Below are 15,301 nucleotides of genomic sequence, written 5' to 3'. Positions count from 1 at the left end.
ATCAACACCTCACACCAACTTAGTGGAAATTTCTGAAATCTCAAAGATGTTTTCTAACCACACCGGAAGAAATTTTAACAAAGGTCTAAGATGTTTCTATAAGATTCGTTTACACCAGTTACATTTTATTCACTTTAACTGTTTAGACGACTGTCCTGATGACACAAAGCACACCTAATTTTTGATAACAGTAGAGGTAATAATACAGGTCATGGATCTATATCTCCAGAGCCTCACAAGACCCCATTTTTAGTGGCTACCTGTGACTATGACAAGTTTGCATAAGTGAGTCACAACTTCATTTGAAAATAGAGAATTTATCAGTATGCCTTCAGGCTAGGTTTTAATGCTGCTGGCTTACAGGTTTGCTTGATCTACATCTAGAGTCAGAATAAAGCTTTATTTTTTGTCAAATCAAAGTAGGCTAAGTTTAGCCTAATTAATAGCTTAACATTGCCTAAATGTGCAAACAGAAGTTTTCACTTTAAACTTTTTCACTTTAAGTGAAACCCATTACCTATTAGTATTCTTGATAGTCTAATGTACATTCATCATTGTGTCAGTCATTATAAGGCTCACATATGTTTTGCAGCCGACCCATGAACTAATGCATGTGCGATGAAACAAAAAGCAAGGATGTGAGAAGAGAAGCACCCTAAACCTCTTCAGCACTCTGATCCATATTTTCTTGCTACATGACTGACTCAGCGGCTCTTATTAGTAATCGGTGCATGCATGCCTCAACCTGCTCAACCCCAGCATGCCCCCTGTAACTTTAATTGTCTTAATCTGTACCGTCTGAAGCTTTGGCATAAAACGCATTCCTCTGCTGTGATTAGGTCACAATTTCACCAGAGTGGCTCTTTACAGGAAACACACACGCACACTGAAACTACAACACTGAAAGCTGCAGCGTTAGTGGGCTTCATGGAACAGTTAGGCACACGAAAAACCTTTCCACCTCTCCTCCACCTCTTTCCTCTCATGCTGTCACTCTTTCCTCTGACTGTAGCAAAACAACATGGCCAGTCATCTCCCCTGCCTATCCCTCCATCTCTCTCTCTCTCCACCCTCGGCACGAAGGAAATGCAGAGCAAGAGACAGGCAGAATGAGACTGTGGGCGTGGGTATATGACTGTTTGCATGAGCATGTGTGCGCCCAAATGTACGAGTTTGAAAGAGTTTTTGTGCCAGCGCGCGTGTGTGCTTTTGAAAATGTTTGTGCAAGTCTCCCACTAACATTCTGTCGCCTGGGTGGTCAAGAAAATGTGACACGACTGAGCAAAACAGACTATCGCACTGTAATATTTAGCCACACGTATCCTGGACTGAACTTTTATTTTATCAACAATTATCATCGGAGCTCTGACAGACGCTCCGGTGAGGAGGTTGTCTCGCTGAAGAAATAGCATCCACCCTGCTAAAGTGTCATTATGCGGGACATTTAATGCCTTTCGATCCTGCCGATATAGTCTGTGTGATTTTTTTGTGTGTGCTGCAAACGGCACAAGTGTCAGATTACTCCGAAAAAACAGCCGAGCAGAAGGACCTGCATGTAACATCATGCAATGCCATGAAAAGGCTGCTGTGTGTTTATTCTATATTATGCTTTCAGTCCACTTCGTTGCCACATGTGACACAGTGGATTAAATTAAGAAGCGTTTCTCATAATTTATCTGATGGAAGAATGCTGTAACTACCATAGATATTGCCCTAATAAAACTATATACCCTAGAGTTAAATCAATATCTTTCTGACAGTAATGAGGGTTTATTACATGGATATTATTTTACAAGGGACACGGGGGTCAGTGGTGCCAGCAGCCATAATCATCTTGCATGCACTGTGCATTTATTTAAATGCAATCTTAACAACACAAGCTCCTGTATATGGATCTTAATACCTGATTAACGTGTTTGAGACGCATGTTTGGCTTCATCCTCCTTTGGCAAGCTGATAAACAGCTGAGAAATTAGCAAATGAAAAAACGTATTTCATTTTTTTAGCCCTTTGAAAAAAGACTTACTCCATGGTGTAGTAATTCGAGACTGGGAGGAGGCACAAACGCAGTCTCAAAAACTAAAACCAGTTAGTTTCAGGGGGTCACCAGCTAGTGCACTCCTAGTGTTGGTCACCAAGCATCGATGAATGGGTGGGCTTTGTCAGGAAATACATCTGGCATAAAAATGTGTGCCAAATCAAAACACGTGCATCCATCCACTGTGGTGATCCACTGCAAATAAGGGAGCAGCTGAAAGTTTCTGGCCTTTTGAAAGCAGAAAGCAAATTATCCCAAGCATTGAAGACTCTGCTGAGAATCCATAAAAAGTAGTGGTGCCATCATTACGATGAGTGCTGAGAACCACGGAAGCTGCTGTTAGTGACCTCTGCCCATATCTACTATTAGTGCTGAGCCTCCCTCAGCAGTTTATGATGCTTGAATACATAGATCAGGAGTGTGATGACTGACAAAGCACTGAGAGGACTAATGCAAATCAGGAGCTGCATGATACTGAAGATGAAAATGAACTTCAGGCCAGCTGGAAAACTATCTCTGGTTAACGTCTCATGCTTGATTTTCTCTTACAGCTGAATATAGTTGATAGAGCTGTCTTTATGTCTGTTGCTGGAGCTTAATTTCTCATTTCTCTGGGCTATAGCTAGTATAGCTGACACTATGGTATTAAACTGTTTAGCTGGCTGTTGGCCTGTTGATTTGATATTTGTTTTGTATCTATAAAGTTAGGGCGGGAAAAAAGCATGAATCAATATCTCCCAGTCTTGTTTGCTACAAATTAGATTTTATATAGCAGTAGCCTCCTCTCATTCAAAGCACATCTGCCAGACATCTATAAATCTGTCCGTAAGCGTTGCTATTGAAGCCTTTCATCACCTTGAGTAACTTCACTAGTGCATTTAGGCTTCCTTCATTTTTTTGTAGACTAAAAAATAAAACCAGAAAAGGAAAGAGCTCTTCCTATGTGTCTTCTTACTCATCTAATGTAGGCTCGTTTCTCACCACCTTTTCTTGGTGGTTTTCCTCCACAGTGTATTTGCGAGACATGGTCAGTGAATCATTCAGTCATCCCACCTACTCAGGAGTCATTTTGTGATTGAAAAGAAAGATTTTTGAATATCACTCAAAGTATGTAGAAGATGCCTACACATTTTCCTTCTACAAACTCCAGACAGGATCTTATCAGCGCTGACTCTTATGTAGATAGTGGGTGGCCAACGAACGGCAGCTGTGCAGGCAGCCAGTTTGTTTAAACTAAAGATTATTGTTCCATATAACAAACATCGCAATGTGTGAAATGACCATGGGTGTAAAAAACAACAACAACAACAAAAAAAGCTGCATAAAAGCTGCAAACTGTGTCATCCGTGGCTGTATATTCTCAGACTTTCCAGGTTTGCATATGTAGGTAGCAGTTAACACGCAAATGGCACCACACTCACTCACTGTCATTTTATTTCCTTTTTCACTTCCCACCCCCCTCTTCCTCCTCCTCCTCTTTCTCTTTCGAATATTCAAGTAAACACGTTTGGCATGATCAAACCCTACAGTCACAGGGGAAGAGACCTGGGGCTATCATAAACATACTGGCTCACTGAGCGTGCTGCTGCAACGATTTAAAAAAATAAAATAATCACCCACACAAACACTCCTACTGAACATGACAACACAATCTTTCCAGACAAAGGAAAAAATACTTTTACCTCCCAAATAGACTTAAATGTGTGTAGCCGATGGCTAAAAGATGTGACTGAAAAGAAATGTGTGAGCAGTGCAGAACATTTGTTGACAAATGACCCCTGAGATTCTGCTTTAAAGAAAGATTAAGGGTTAAAACGGGACCTTTCACATGCTATAACTTGTTTTGACCAGCCAGCTATCCCACATGATGATATGATCTCTTAAAAGTTTACACAAAATTCACCTTTTGAAGTTTTCTCTATACAATTATCAGAAAACAGATAAAGGTCAAATGTTTGTTTCTGTTACTCAACATTGTAAATTATAAAATGGTGCACTTTTGCTGTTGAAATTATAATACTTTCCATGATGCTTAAAGTTGAGGGGGGTGCAAGATTTCAGCTTTAAATTATGACACTTGGGAGTGGGTGTAAAATTGATTTGGTTGCTGTTTTTCAGCCTTGAAAATTGTGGCTATCTCCTGTATTTAAGAAGATAAGAGGGTTTAAAAATGTTGGAAAAGATAGTGTGAATTCAAAAGCAGCAAATTTAGACAAACCTTTGTGATTTGAGGGCCTGTAACGCAGAATATTTTTATAGTATGAAGACAAAATTTGTCATGGTGTCAGTAAATATGCCAAAACTGACTTGGAGGGGGTCAGGTGGGATCTTTTCACAGATTTGATTGATTTTATCTGGAATGGCCCAGATTACTGTTTACTGGGAGTCCTACTGTCTGCAGGGAGTTTTTATGAATGTCCAAGCAAGGCTCTTCCAAAAAAAAAAAAAAAAGAAAGGAAGGAAGAAAAAGAAAACGCAAAATAAACCCCAAAGGGAAAGCAAAGAAAATAGTATTGCTGCTATAGCAAATATAGTGCTGGCAGCAACTCTGTGTGAAGATATCCGTAATGATTTTTTTTTTTTTTTGGACTTTGGCAGCGGTCACTGTACAGACACATCACACTTCAGGTCACTGGGTGAAACTGATACACAGCAAACACTTAGAAGACCGGCAGCTACAGCATGTGTGTGAAAAAAGAAGACATTTCCAACTGAAAACGACACATTATCGGCCTCTACAGCGCACGCCTTTCATATGCATATGTCGGTGATGTTTATAGAGCGCGAACGTGACAAATTATTTGGGTGCACGTGTATTATAAGCAAAGCTTATTGTAGAAAACATTCAGGTAGCAGATTTTCACTTGAATGCTGCAAATGTCAAACGTCAGTTCATATCAGCCGTTTTGGTTTTACTTTACTGAAACCACAGGATGGTTGGGAAACCAGACCTTGACACAAAGCTGCTGAGGCCAAAGGCTGTTTGAGGTAAACGATGCATACTTGCAACGTGAGGTGTTTACACAACACACAAAATGAAGATTCCTCGCACACAAAACCAGCAGCTGACTGGAAAAACCTTCAGCATGTAAAAATCATTTAACTTGCATGAGTAAAAAGAGCATTTACTTTTAGTTCTGAACGAGGAGTCTAGCAAGCTGCAAGAGAGGTGCAAAAGGGTACTGTTATTTCAAAAAGTAAAGTCTCATCTAATACTGTATATACTGCTGCTGTGAAGATATTTATTTTCGCTATGTATACGTACTATGTTTAGCATATAGATTTCTTCAAGGATAAATGAAATTATAATATTCATAAGAGGTTACTCCTCCACATTGGAAAGAGCCAAATTGATGCGGTTCAGGATCTGATTAGCATGCCCCTAAGGTGATGTGTTTAGTCCATGTCCAGCTCGGAGGACACCCAGGGGCAGACCCAGGACAAATTCAAGTGCTGAATTATGGCAGAAAACTTTGCTAAAACTATGATGCATTGCTGTCCTTTGCGTTTTATGTAAAATGTCGTCTCTTAAAAAAACAAAAAAAAGCCCCATTATTATTATTATTATTGTTTTTGTTGTTTGTCTGTGTACATTAATTTTTTCATTTAGTGGCAGCAGTGTTGCTAAAAATAAATGCAAGGCCCAATGATTCACTGTCAAGAGCAGCAGTGCTTTAAAAAAACAAGAGCTACGAATGCAATGCACCGGCGTGCATGTATGTTCTTTACATACATCATGGTGTCATGTATAACTCATCGGTTACCTGTCAAATCCTGAACATGAAAGACCTCATATGATGTGTGCCCGATGCTGTTAGAGGACAAAGCATAAGCGACTCTCTTTAGTGACCCTGTGAGCGAGTGTGTGCGTGACAGAGATGGTAAGGATTATGTTTAGAGGAATGCTGAGAGCAAGAACAGGTGTCTTTGTCCTTCTATCCACTCAGCCCAAGCAGTCCTGAGTCACAGAGGATCAGCTATCGCACACACACACACACACACACACACACACACACACACACACACACACACACACGTGTGGACGCTCCGATCTGTTTCAGCCTCATACAACTGATAGGAGAAGTTCAACTGGGAATTTTGGAATCGGTGTGTGTGTTTTAGCATACAACCTGTGTAGATGACTAACACAGGGAAAGAAGCAGGAGTAGGGAAGAGCTTGCAGAGCATGACCTAACCTCCACCCACCACCACACTTAACCTCTCTGACCTCGACTCTCCGTCTATTTGGCTCCCTTCCTCCCTCACCACTCTCCCTCCCAGGGGAGACACCAGATAGCCATTACAGCATATACACACACACACACACACACACACACACACACACACACACACACACACAGGCTCTGCATCAATAATGTAGAAAATGGTGTGGCAGTTGACGATAGGGGTGCGCCTAATCTCTGCCCTGGGACACTGGAGAGAGTGTGAGTGTGTCAAAAAGTGTGTGTTGTGAGTTGGGACAACTGAGGGGCAGGTGGTAGAAAGTGATGCAAAAGGGACAGAGAAGAGGAGCAGGAGGGGAAAGGGAGGGAGGGAGTAATGGGGGTGTTGCTGAAGTGAAAGAGAAGAAGGCAAGACGAGATGGGGTGAGCTCTAGGACAAGAAGAGAACAGAGAAAAGAAAGTAGGAGAAAAGAGACAGGGGAGGGAGATCTGGGAAACAAGAGTGGGATAAGAAAGAGAGAGAGACAATGGCTCGAGTGGGAGAGGAGAGAGGGGGTGGATGGAGGGAAGGGGGGATTAAGGGAGCGATGAGATCATAGCTCGTCTGGTAGTCTGTTGTCATCCAGGTCAGATTGCTTATCCCCTCCCCTCCTCCTTCACTGCTTCTCTTCTTCCTCCTTCTCCTCTCTGAGAGTGCGGATGCCTCTTTTTCTCCGTGTGATATTGGCGGCAGGCCCCCTAGCAGACTTCTAACACTGCTGCTATTCCAGCTATGTGTGCTGCTCACCAGTCCAACAATGACTTCCACAATGCAATAGGAGAAGGAGGGGCCCAAGGAGATGAAAGCTAGTAAGTGAGGAAAGAGTGGAAGGGAAAGAAAGATAAACAGCACAAGACTCATGAAGAAGGAGAAATGGTGCTGAGCTGCTCGAGAGCTTTCTTATGGATGCCCGTAAGTTGCAGCTTCTCAAGAGGATCGCTTTCGTGGAGTTTATAATTAATTTAATCTGTCGCTGCAGTTTTTACCACCCCTAATCTGCGTCTTCTCTCTCCTGTGTAACCCCAAAAGCCATTCTGACAACATTACCCAGCAATCATGGTTACAAGAGTGCTGTTATCCTTCCCATTAGAACATGCTGTGGTATGACAGCAATAGCTGCACATGTTGACACTGTTTCCACATACAGTTTAATTCCAGTCAGATCCTCTCTTACACGGCAAAAACTATAGATCAGGGACTGCATGAACAGTCATGAATATACATGGATTTCATTTAGTTGTAATCAAGAAAAGGAGAAGTCTATAAAGGAGTACATTTAGTATCTAGTACATAAATCAATTCGAAGAAAAGTTCATCATGCAACTAATGAGGCAGTTCCTGTCCCAAACCATTTGGTAATCATTTAGTTTTTGCTGTGTTACAAAAACAAAGAAACATGCATTTCATTTTCTTGATGCAATAAACTGATGCATTCCTCCATCTCCACTTTACATGGAGACAGTGTTCACATTTATCCAGTGATGATGAAGTCTTGACTGGGTAGATGCCATGCTTCCCAGGGAGTTTCTGATCACCTTGACCAAAAATGCCCCTTGGTCTCTGCTGGTGAAATTATCTTCCAATTAACAGGAAAAGTGACTGCCTGGATCACCAGCCTGGGACTCAATTGCCAAGAAGGGCAAGAGCTGATGGGAAGGAGGTAGAGACAGACGGGCAGTCAGACAAAGTATAGGAGTGAGAAAAAAGACGAGGAGGAGAGATTCCCAGAGCTGTGAGTCCTACTCAGGAGCAAATCAACTGACAGGCCTGTGCCAAACTAACAGCAGAGTTGCAGACTCAGGGTTTTTATACGGGGACTCTGAACAGCCATTAGCGGCAGTTGGCTGGCACCGTATTGCTTTAACTCAACCCAGCTTTAGTGTGGATCTGGGAAACAACTAGTGTAAGTGTGTTTGTGTGTGGACGAGGAGGGGTGAGGTCAGTGTCGGCTCACTCACAGCCTGTAAAAGCACTAAAACTGAGAGACAGTCGGTCGGTATTTGCCTGTAGCACATTCATATACACGGCCTTGTCTTTGTCACAGATGCTTGGATGAGTGAAACAGCCTGAAGCGCTGAGCAGAGGGAACAGAGGGGACAGAAACTGGATAATAAAAGGCTCAAAGGGGTGAGACAGAGAAAGCAAGACTGAAAAGAGAGAGAGAGGAGGGCGGGCTCCACGGGAGCAGGAGGAGGTGGAGGAGGATGGTAATCAGAGCCCATATGCCTGAATCCCAAAGTGTCTGGACTCTTCCCACAAAGTCCATTAAAAATTCATTAGGGCCAATACTAGAAGAAGAGTGGAAAAGTGAGACATACAGAGAGAAAAGACAGGAACACGACAACCTGTCACAGGAGGAAAGATTGAAGGGAAAAGTTCTGACTGCTTTAGTCTTTTCTTATTCAAAGTAAATGTAAGATTTTCTTCTAAATATGAACTTCTAGAAAAATATAGTCCAGATGTTTGTTTTTTGAAGTCATTAAAGACAGTCACCTAGATGCCAACATTGATTATCTTTCAAGCTGTTCATTTTATGGTTTATAAAAGACATTTTCAGATAGCTTCAGACAGTCCCAGACCCACAAAATACTTAAGTCGATCCTATCAGAGTGAGAAAAACCAGTAAATCTTGATTGGAAGCAGAGAATATTTGGCATTTTTGTTCTAAAATTGATTTTAAAAAAGCAGCACAACTATCATTATTTGCTTTCTTTTCAGTTGGATCAGAGAACTAGTTAATTAGAAACTGATTTCTAACATCTCTGAACACATAAGCAGTCAGGATTAGAAATATCAAAAAAAGATAAATAAAACTAGGAATAAATGTCCTTTTTTTAACTTCAGCAGTACTTGAGTTAGATGTTGTTTGACTTTTTTTTGCAAAGGCTTGAAATTGGTGCGGTTTTACGAAAACATGCTGGGAAGGTTTTATTTGTTGGGAAACAATTATCCAGAGGAATGCAGCTTGTTGTGAATAATCCAGATGGAGGGTAATTTCCCTTGGAGAACTTGCTCTTGCTGGAGGTCTTGCCCGAGCCAAGAACATTCATGCCCTGCACCTCACCTGGTGCCACGAAGGCAAATTAGTCACAAAAACGCGCAAACAACAAGTAACCTTAGAGGTCACCACAGGTTATGCTTTCCATAGGGTCTTACTTACTGCTATATAGAAGCCAGGAGAAAGAAACAGAGAAGCGGCAAAGGAGTAGAGAGTGCTTTGTGGCCTTGGAGGGGCCAAAAATAGCGCCACACACACTCTCTTAAACACACTGGGGTTATTGTTCAACAGTGGGAGAGCCAAAGAGAGAGAGAACGAATACACAGCATGGACCGGGGGAAGAGGGAAAGTACAGAAGTGCGATGAGGACACAAGTGACACAGAGACTGAGGACAGGATGATGTAAGATGAGCAATTTGGTCTCCCTGCTTCTCTCGGCTCGGATCTGTGCAGCGCGTCTTCTAGCGCGCACACAGACGTCTTTTCCAGGAAACCGAGGGGAGGAGCAGTAAAGAGGAAGAAAATGCACAAACGTCCATAGGGACTCTCTCTTCCAGAACAAGCCCTCCAGGTCTGGTTTACATGCTCCACTGCTAAACTGTAAAGGGCTTGTTAAGTCACAACATAAATATCCATTAGTTTAGGGCAAGACTATGAACAGAGTGTGGTTTGGGTTTTACTCTAATTGAGCAACTGACTAAGCACTAAATTAGTGTGTTTTAGTACTGGTACAGTTGATTTGCACATTTCAGGAAATGACTTTGAAAGCTGCAGAGTGTCAGTCAGCATAAAATAGATGCACAAGTTCTGATTAACTTTAGACACCCTGAAGAAAGTTTAAAGTAAGGCATGAGCTACAGTGTTTTCAACAGAGATTCGGTATTCCCAACGTTAATAAAAAGAAAAAATTATAATCAGTATCTGATCTGTCTGAAAGCTGGGAAATCAGTAAAAAAAAAAAAGTATTCTTAGAAATTAGAAATTAGTGTGGCATAAAAAATATAACAGCAATTTCTGCTGTTAAGGATCTCTTAATCAAAATGATGTTTTGGAGTCGTGTGGGATCGTGGGAGTTGTTCTGGATTTTAACTTGGTTTTTGTTAAATAAATAATGGCACAGTGTAATCTGTGTCATGTAATGATTTATCTGAGATTGTATTTATGTCATTTTAGAACCTGCGAAAGACGATATGTTTTTTTTTAATTACGCCCTAATACTGAAGCTTAGCATGAAAAGAGCTTGTACTTTCTTTTTCACATCATTTATACTGTGAAAAAAATGACTAGCTCAAATCGGCCAGCGGCTGGCCAGTGAATTTGTCCACATACTTTTTTACTGATCATTTAATCTTTTATATATTCTTCAACTGACTAAACACCGGGCAAAACCAACGCAATAAATATTTAATTACCCTAGAGAAGTCGCCTGGATGCTAAAGATGCTGACACTGTTCGTGAGAAGTTGAATTTAGGACCCAGGAGCTTGGCATCTAACCACATGGGACACCTAAACAAACACTATCTCTCTTTTTCACACAGTAACAGAAGGAATAAAACAGGAAACAAAAACAAAAACTCACTATCAGGCACAAAAAGTGTGCCGTTCCAAAAAATACACAGCACTGTCCAAACACAAACAGACACAAAGCCCCAGGGCACTGCACCTGATGCGCTCTCAGGTGAGCTGGACAACCGGACCTCTCTCTGTGTAATCACACTCATAAACAAGCCTGGTGGGAGAGAGAGAAAGTGTGTGTGTGTGTACGAGTTCCCCAGAGCTTGTGAAGAACAGCAGAATAATATTGTGTCAGTGAGAGAAGAGTCCTGTTGCTCTCAGGGCGCTTTTAGGTATATTTACTCTCACCAAAGTGACGGTCTGCTCCCAGGACATTCACGTCTCTCCTAAGACATCAATATACACACAGACACACACAAGCATGCACCTACATGCTTCACTGGCACAAAGGCCAAGGTAAAAAAAATCTATGTTACACTTTTATATGATATTTATTTTGAAATTACCAACATTTATTAAATATGTTAATGATAGCATAAGACAGCTTTGAATTCCTGTAAACAGCCACTTTCTCTAACTAAAAGTTGGTCCACCTAATTTACTGATTAATGAAAATTTAACCAGGAGAATATGACCTGTGAAGTTTACGTGATGCATCAGCTGGTAGCTGTCTCAATCTGATTGTGCAGCGGTGCATCACTGCGATGACTGGCTGAGTACAAACAACAGCAATACTATGAAGTGTTTCAGTTTGCAGTTTCTAACTGCAACAATCAGCAAAGATGCATGAAATATTAGCCGTCCTCTATCAAAATCATGGTTCTTGGGCCACATGAAGGAGAGAAAAACCCAAAACCTAAATGTGGAGAATTCAAACTGTGCAGGAGCTTTAATCGTCACACCGTAACACTGTGGGTGACTTTCAAAGCACGCTACGATAAAGGACAAAGGAAACAGGACACTCAGTGTTAATCCCAATGTGACATTAACACTGGAATAAAATGTGAGTCCTTCTAAAATCATAATGTGTCAACACTGCTCGTGGTCTTTGTATTTGAGGTACTGGGAGGTAAAACAAATAATAGTATTAAACACAGTTATAATGCTGGTTTCTGATTATACAAGAGTCTTATCACTTTCAGCAAACTCTTTGTTTCTTTTGCTGTAACATTTATGATAAAATGTCAACAGTGTTTTCATTAGTGCGTGGGAGATGTGTGAGCAGGGCTTTGAATTTTCTCCTTTACAATAAAATATAATCCAATTTTCCTACAGATACACCTATTTATCTAAATCTAAAAGTTAAAAACTTAGCCTGATATGGGAGGGCAACTGTTGAGGGAGGCGACTCTTGTGGAACAGGAACTGTTTTCCAGTTAACCCTGTGAGGTCTTATACATGTTTATACTTTCCATGTCTGCAAATCCACTAGGGTCCGCTCAGGTCTGAGTGATGTAAATTTTGTCATCAAAGAGTGAGCACAGGGGTCTGTGGATGCCTGTGTGCCTGCCTGTTTCTTGTGACTTGTCCACAGAGAATTAACATTGCAATACACTAACTACAAATTAACTCCAACTGTCAATGGTAGAGAAGTTGACAGGACAGGCCATGTTGATCTTTTTAACAAGATTATTTGGTTTACACGTTCATCTAACAAGCAAAAGATCCATGGTTCGATCCTGGGAAGGGACACAAATACCTTTGGGGTTACGTCAGGAAAGTCATCTGCCAATTCAAAACATGCAGAGCTATCTGCTGTGCTGAACCCATCTAAATAAGGGAGCATATGAAAAACAAACACATGAATGGAAAAAAAAAAAGTGGACTTTTGCAAAGTCAGCTATCAGTCTCTAAATGCCTGCAGCCTCCAAAGCTGCGGGATGCCCGTAGGTGTAGATGACTGGAAAAAGAAGTCCAGAAAGCAGTTGATTTGTAGACCTCAGGGGACCAACAGATAGCCATGAGGAGAGCAATGGAGAACTGAAGCTGACAACTAACAGTGTGTGACCTGTGAGACGCCCTCTAAGACTGAGGACAAAGGCAGCCATAACTGGTAATTATCTTTTCACAGGTAAATCTACAGAAATCTTTAAAGACTGTTACTTCCTCTAGACAGTTCTTATCGACCAAATGCTCGCTTTCTGTAAGTCTGGGCTTTAAGGGAGAAACCCTAACCAAAATGCACTCCTTTAAATGAAAGATCTGCTCCTAATGTGCGACACAAGACAAAATGAGAGCTTTGCAGTGATAACGACTGCCAAAAAGTAATAATTCCCCCTGATTATCTTGCTTTATGAATCACTAAAAGACAACACTGTAGCCAAAATTAAAATCAGATTAATCATCCAGCCTTACTATTATTCACAGACTATGTACGAGGAGCCCTAGCACGTTAAAGGCCGTTTAATGTCCGATCAAACATTTGCATCCCCACGCACACCTCCTTCTGAAAAAGATGAGGGCTGCAACGCATGTGTGAAAACGGTTAATAATTTCCTTTAAAGTAACTTTTAGGGAGAAGCTGTTACACTCTAACACAGCCATGTTAAAGGCTACAGGCGCCTCTCTCATCTCCTTCACTTTGTGTACCTACCTCACAGGCTGGTGTTAATGTACTGGCCCGGCCAACAGCTTGGGAGAGAGCTGCCAGCTGACTCTCCACTTCTGGTTCAACAAAACACTGCCTACACTCACTACTGCCCATAACTCTCTGTGCACACCTCTGTGTGTAGGAGCGTATGGGTTCAACAACTGCCATATCACTACAGCATTAACTCAACATCTATATGGTGTTTTTTCAAGCTTTTATTTAAAAAATAGGAAGGCTCCAGATCACCTTTAAAAGATGAACTGGTTGGTTGAAAACTATATGTAAATACGCAGGGGGAAAAAAAACATGTGTAGGTTACTGTTACTGTCACTTTGTTTTAAAAGGTCAATGGGTCAAAAGGTTGGTTTTGTCACACAGGAGCAAATTAGGTGTGCCACCACCCAGCTACATATCTGTCAGGTCTAGAAAATTTGTGTGTATTTAAGAGATAGGTGGCACTTTTGGGAGGTGGTTTCCTGGAATGTGCCACTAGAGCGGGACAGGATGTTAGCAACTCTTGTATGCACCACAACAACAGATCTGTTTCCTGTGTGCATATGCATGTCATTTCTGATATGTGCTGAAATCAGGCAACAAATCAAAACCGCTGCAGGCAATACTGTCCTATAATTACACAACGATATTGCATCTCAGAACTGCTATATATAAGCATAGATGAGAAGATTAAAAATTATTACGATAACACAACACTGATGCTTCCTACACCGTGTGACCGTGTTCTACTATCAGCTTGTAATACTTATTATACATGTGCGTGTATAGGTTTTATGCATGTGAATAAAAACACATAAAACCACATAAATGTTATGCTACCTGAGATTTTGCTGTACCGGGGATATCAATGGCCTTTAGCCTCAGAGCATTAACTAATACTAACATGGTGTCAATCAAGCTAAAGAGGCTCTTGAAAACCAAACATCTTCTGAGAGACACTTAAGAGATTGCCTGAAAGTGTCTCATAAGGGGATGGGTATAAGTTATAAGCTTGTGGAGCTTCTAGTAAGCAAAATAAACTGTGTGTAACGCTCAAAAGTGTTTTCATCTGGCAATATAATCAAAACTCTCATTGATTTTCTGCAGATATAAATAATAGTGTGCCTTGAAATGTTGGCCTACTCTTTGATGTGGATGTGAATGACCCAGAGTCCTCTTGCTGATACAGGCTACTAGTAAAAAATAAAATCCCATTCCTCCATGAGTGTGCAGAGATCCACCCTATTCCTCTGTTTGGTACGTGCGTCACAATTAGCGGCGTAGCTGACGGTGCTACATTAATTGAATGCAACGTTAAACTATCCCCACAAGTATTCTGTCAGAAAATCTGCATGTACGCACATAAACGTTCACACATTTAAATGCGCACGTGAGCACAGGTGCTACAGAGGAGCTGGCATCCAAATAGTAAATGACAGTGACACACAGAGCTGCTGAAAAGATTCACAGAACCAGAAAAACAAGTCCACAATAACAGCTACAGGCCGAAACACCCAGTGTGTGTGTGTATATTTATGTGTGTGACCGTGCGTCAGTGCTGACTCAGTGCGTGAATGTGTTTGTAATTCAGCCTTCACAACGCAAACTCTCCTCCATTCTCTCGCCCTCTCTAACTCTCTGTCTCCTAGCAACCAGACACTTAAGGCCTAAAAATAAACCTTCAGAAATGAACAGAACAAAAAAATAAAGCATAAATGGCAATTAATCCTTTCAAGCCTGGAACACGGACTCAAATAGGCCAGGTATTAGAAAGAAAAGAGCAGAGCTGGAGCAAGGGAGTAAGATGAAGAGACACAAGAGAGAAAAAGAGTGGGAGTCTGAATCTGCCAGCAACAGGTAGCTGTCAGGAGATGGAGGTCTGCACAACATGACAGTGTGTGTCTGTCTGTCTGTGTGTGTGTGTGTGTGTGTGTGTGTTTG

At 41.4% G+C, this 15,301-nt stretch overlaps 1 protein-coding gene across 1 annotated transcript in view; it reads right to left on the bottom strand.

Moving 5' to 3' along the window:
- Positions 1–15,301, bottom strand: part of erfl3 (Ets2 repressor factor like 3) — a 61,889-nt gene that overhangs the window by 15,184 nt on the left and 31,404 nt on the right. The gene's annotated exons all lie outside the window — the stretch shown is intronic.

This window comes from Pelmatolapia mariae, linkage group LG10_11 (genome assembly GCF_036321145.2).
Source record: "Pelmatolapia mariae isolate MD_Pm_ZW linkage group LG10_11, Pm_UMD_F_2, whole genome shotgun sequence".
Lineage (NCBI taxonomy): Eukaryota > Metazoa > Chordata > Actinopteri > Cichliformes > Cichlidae > Pelmatolapia > Pelmatolapia mariae.
This window is presented reverse-complemented; position numbering and strand designations above follow the sequence as displayed.